Genomic DNA, 6,000 nt, shown 5'->3' on the forward strand with positions numbered 1-6,000 from the left:
TTCATATAACCCTTAGGGGGTGATAATGGCAGTTTTATCAGTGTCTTAAGTCGTCATTGGTATTTGCAGATATGTTTTTCGACAGTCAATGACACTGAAAATCGTGGCACCCGATAATGCATGATCAAAGTCCTAAACGTTGGGTACCGGGTAACGATCGTTAGTTGTGCACATACTGAGGATTCTGTCGTCTCCGCACATTCGAAAAGTACCATCTTTTTTGTGGGCCATATGTAGAGGTGAAGCCCTGGGGCTGTTTGAGTGGTGGATAGTGCCCAAGTTAAGCAACTTGTCTGCAGCGGTTTTGGCGATTTTCCATTTCTTGGGGGGAGGCAGCGCACTTGGCGAGAGGAGGGCGATCGCTCTGTTGTTGTGATTCTGTGTACTGTGCCATTAATAATGTCATAGCAGAGAGGAGACTGTGAGATACGGGAAGGGGGGGGGGACCTGGCTGTTGCAGCCACTTGTTGCACAATTACACTGACTGCACTGTCACTTGATTCGCTGGCAGTGACCTTTTCGTTCGCAGTGTTTGTCAAAGGTTGTTGTTTGCTGGTGAAGAGAGGCAGCATCCACGAATACTTGAGCAGCTCAGTGCAACGTTGGATGGTGTCCACAGCTTGTTTGTGATGGTGCTGTGCGTTGCTGGTAGCGTCTGTGGGGTCCAGGGTGAGCACCATTTGGGTTAATGTTTCGTGGAGGTGACAATATTCGTTGTAGTCGCCGGATTTGGCGAAGAATTCTGGGAGTGGAGGTCCTTCTCCATATCTTGTATGTCCACTGGATTTGTGCCCTGAGAGAGTAGTCATTCCGTGGTGGTGGTATGTGAGGGCTGAAGGACCCTAAGTTTTCCTCCTGTAGCGAGAGACATACTTTCCTTGTATCAATGTACTGTTGGTTGGTTATTGTAACTTGACTCTCGATGGAGGATCACAGCAGTTGGAGCATGTGTGCCACTGAAAAGCAGGTACCACTGTATTGTGGTGGGGCTGGGGCCGATGGTCTTCCAATGGTGCCATTGATGGTGACATTATGTGGTCTGCAGAGCAGTACTCCTTCTCGAAAATCCGGGCAGAGATGCAACTGCGATAGGAATTGGCCCCAATCAGTGGTTCATTGACACTGACGCGAAGAAATGTTCATGTGAAATTTTGGGCAATGCTGAGGTGTTGTAGGAGACAGTTTTGTAAATGGCAATGATCAATCCATTTGTCATTTGTAGTGTAGGTGCAGAGTTGGGGGCATCAGAGGATAGAGAGGTATTCAAGATAATACTGATTTCCAACTCCAAGTCCACTAACAAGTGCTGCTTGATGTGACGATCTTGCAAGTAGATCCTGGATTTGTTGCCGACGGGTAGATGAGACAAACTGGTTTGGTTCACAGGGTATGGTGTGTGGCAAACTTTGTTGATGCCACGGCCTCTGATGCCTCGTGAAGGTCGCTGGAGGCGTTTGGGTGTTGGCAGGGCTGCGGAGACTTGCGTGCAGCAGTGCAAAAGTGGGTGTGAAACCAACATCACTGTGTGGTCCACTGTCCATATCCTGTGGTGTGAGTGGCCCTGCACTATCTGTAGTTGTTAGCTGTGGGGAAGCATGGAACCAGCAGCCATGGGTTGATGACCAGCAGTGGAAGCACCGGGCATTATCAGGAAGGTCTGATAACAGTTGGTCGTGGTTTGCTGGGTAGGGAAGTAAGATGGCCTCCACACTCGATGTGTCAGAGGACCTCAGGTGAAGTCAGTACTGTTTGGTGGCAGTGTCCTGGAGAGGACAAGATGACCGCCACTGCTCTGTGGTTGGCGTGTCGAGTAATCTCAGACGGTCTCAGTGTCATTCAGAAGCCGTCTGCCGACTCAGTGTGCAACACTGACTTTTTCTGTCTTGAGGTTACTCATGCAGGCCAGCATTAATCGCCGTGAGCAAAGCGAGCGCGATTAATAGTTCCACCACAGTTTGGTGACCACCGCTGCTTGAATACATTGCACATCAAGAGGTTGTGGTTAGGTTAGGGCACGAGTGTAAATTCAGGGCTACAAAATGCGTTTACTGCCACAGTTCAGCCATCGATCATTTAAAATCAGCTGTGGACAGAACATCTCAAATTTCCACTACACCTGATGGCAGCACATTCCAACATCGCTCTATATTATATGAACAGCATTTCAGCATTTGTGAAGTCATCCACTGTGTTTGTGTGTCGCCTTTAACCGAGCAGTAGCTGATGTAGCAACACTACGGCGTCAAGTGCCAGACATCCACTCTCAAGTAGTTTTAAATGGACTATAGTTACTGATTCTTCCATTCCATGCTGTGTTATACACCTTGCAGGATGGTGCTGTAAAGTACGTAATATGGAGTGAAGTGGTCATTGTATGCTATGTACAATTGTTGGTTGACAGTATTCTATCCATGGGTTCTGTTGTCAACAGGTCAAATGGGAACTATATATTATTACTTTCGATTTTGTCACTTAAATGGTTCTGTCTTGCATTCCTGCCCATTATCAGTAACATTTTCTGGAAATTGGGGAGATATCTTAGAATTTAAATTGGTAGGCGTTGGCTGGCTGGTGCATAGTAAAGTCAGTGTAACCATGTCACCATTAGCTTTCCTGTACATATTATGGGAATTTGGATGTTTATGGCATATATATTTTGGAAGTGCTGTGAAAACTAGACAAATTAAATCAGTGGCATGACACATGTATTATAAATTAGGACTATGCAAATGATAATTAAGACGAAAAATAACTCATTCATTTGGTGAAGGAGCAGATTTTTACGTAGCCTCTTCCAGATCAAGATGCAATCCATGGCTGCTTCCTCCTTGTGGCATATTTCTTCATGGCTTTCAAGTATTCTTCATGATTCAGATGCCTAATCCTTATAAATGTTCTTGTTCCCACATAAAGAGCAGCAACTGTGTCAAGAACCTTGGGGAAACTTTAGTTTCAAAATAAAGCACAGAAATTTTATGACTTTTTTTGTTTGACACTCCATTTCCACTAAAAGCAGCATATTATTTTTCAATTGCATCACTTTCTTTTGCTTTGCTTGCGTTTCAAAGTAAAGACCATCAAAAAAATATTTCAGATCCAGTCTGCATTAGGCTCACCTACTTCACATTTTGCTGCTGACACCTTGCTAACAAGTTGCACAGACATAATTGCGAGAGAACTCTGAAACAGTGGTTTATTAAGTGAGGAATTGAAGAAACTACTGTCAGTAGCTCTCTGTAAAGCACATCCTCGGCCCAGAATAAATTTGTAATGTCTTCAGTTATGTTGTTCCCCAACCCATAGAATTTCTCGTTTTAGCAGTTATCGATGGCCGATAAAATTTAAATACTTTCAATAAAAAAAAGTCTGTAGTTAGTGGAGTAACATGGTAGATAATGAAGTTTTGCATAATAAAGTTATGGCAAACTACTCTCCTCATTTGTGAAAATTTTTTTCGATATCTCAAATCGTTTATGAAATATGAGGAATGATGTGGGTATTTTACTCTTGTTTTATTACTGGCGCAGCGCGATCACAAATGAGTGTGCCACATCAGATGAGTTTTCTTGAGATTAAAAAACATAGAGACTTCCACCAAAATCTAAAGAAAAATTCAATATGTTAGCTAAATTTTATACACAGCAACGTATTATGTAATATGCATCAAAAGCAAAATCACAGCGGCCCCTATTTTTCATTGCAAACTTTTTCGAATTTCACGCAGTGCCTTACTTCCATGTAAATATCACAATAACTAAGATCATTAATGAAATGATGGACACATCATCATGAACCTGACATACGAAAGCTATAAGTAACGCAAAAATGAATTTTTTTTACCGAAAATCGCTTAGGGAAGATCACAGGGTGTGCGCCTCGATTTCGTCATCTGCAAGAGGCCGAAGGGTGACAAAAACTGTGGGCCTCCCCTTTCGAACAAACAAATGGACTCGCCCAGGGTTTCGGACAAAAATTGTCACTGCGCATCGGACACCGTATCCTGTGTGTACTCTATGCAGGTTTATGAGACTGGACAACAGGACACCGAGTGAAGAAGTATACGAAATCTTAAGAATAACCTGACTTCAAACACATTTAGTAAATTTGAGGGCAAGATGCGGCAAACGAATATTCCAAGTCCGTCCCGACTTAAGAGACATATTAACGATCAGCATAACAAAAATTTAAGAAAAAGAAACACGAGCACATACACCCAAAACGAACAATTACGGTACCCAAAATACTAAGGAAATTTTCCGAGAACTAACATTCACAATATTGCCTCTAACAGAAACTGATGAAACAGCGCCACATTAGGCGAAAGAGAAATAAGACAGCACAATAGTAAGATACAGAAAATAACAAATATTGTAATAACTGGCCACTGCACAGACCACTGGCAAATGTAACAGTTTAGACTGTAAGAACAGAAACATGTAGCAATCAGTCACTGCACACAGTAGTACGATTTGCTAACACTAGACATAAGTATTTTAGTCAACAAAGTTAAAATGTTAAATTTAAGGTTTTAACTATCATGTATCCCTCTGTGATTGTGTGAGTGAGTGAGTGAGTGTGATTGTGAGTGTGTATGTGAATGTAACAGAAAGTTAAGTTATAATGAAATAAATGAATGTAAAAAGTTCTACAGCTGAATAGACACGAAAATGTTCTCAAGCAGCCTGTCATTTTCCCCTCAGAGATGAGAGTGGGAAAAGAAAAAGAAACGCTCTACCAGTCAGAAGCCTACGAGAGATTGTAGCATTCACGTTGGTATTCACCACCCTCTCACTACTTCTAGACTCCTTATCAACTGAAGACTGTCATCGAGACCTCATACTCTGAGAAGATCGCCAGTGCTGCTGAAACCTAGAAATTCTCCAAAAGCTTCAATGAGAACATCAGCTCACACACTAGTGCATTAGAAAGCAAAAGTCATGAATAGTCATCAACTCACAGATTCCACATCTTACTGCAAACTTCCCAAATGGGAATAACGCAATCTGTGTTAGGGGACTTCAGTGTCAGGGGCCTGCTAATGCTGAAGCACCCCACGTACTGTAGGCCAAATCTCTTCCTCCGCGCTCTCATGCGTCACTAGCGATTTGGGACACTTCTGTGGGGTTGAATAGGGCAACACACACCAGGATGGACCCTTGTGGTTCACACCCATCCCTCTTTCCGATCACCTGTAAGACCTGTAAGGGCTGCTCATCACACTCAGCAATGCTGCATAAGCAGTGATGACTCCAAAGAATACCAAGTCCCAACCTGACATTAACCACAGCAGAAGATGCTGCATCAGAAGATACCATACTGGTGTTCATCCCTAAGGATGCAGAAAGTGAGAAGTCAATGTGTAAGGTTAAGCTAGCGACAAGAAGTCCTGCAACACCTCTGGTCGAGACTCCAGGGGGTTCACCCTTGTAAGGTTGGGGAGAGACACACCATAATGGGTTGAACATACAATGTGGTTTTCCAAGTGTTTGAGATTCTTGCAAAAGTGATATTATTTGTAGATAACATCTGTCAGAACGAAGATGCATTAATTATTGTATTACAAAGTATGCAACTAGTATGAAACTTCAAACAAATCGTCAGAAAGCGGACAAAGCTGTTATCTCAAGAACAGCATCAGAACAACGTTAGACTGTGAGGGATTTCAACAATGCTCTAGCAAGTGATGGGAGTGTTATTCCTTCCATGTTGACACAGTGCTGCACTTCACCTTTCTTCATGTGCTGTGATGTTGGAAACCTGTTTCAGCTACAGTAATAGCATTTTTGGCGTAATAAATTCGGTATCAACAAACAGTTTTGACATTTATTAAATTTTTAACCAGATTGTTTTCACTAGTAGTGAGGTTTGGTGCAATGTAAAATAGTTCAGAGAGAGAGAGAGAGAGAGAGAGAGAGAAGGTCATTTTTATTCACTATATTAAAGTCCATGAATCATGAACCTTTCCATCAGTGGGATGGCTTGTGTGCCTTAGCAATAAAG

The sequence above is a fragment of the Schistocerca cancellata genome, chromosome 3 (genome assembly GCF_023864275.1).
Source record: "Schistocerca cancellata isolate TAMUIC-IGC-003103 chromosome 3, iqSchCanc2.1, whole genome shotgun sequence".
In the NCBI taxonomy this organism is placed as follows: Eukaryota; Metazoa; Arthropoda; class Insecta; order Orthoptera; family Acrididae; genus Schistocerca; species Schistocerca cancellata.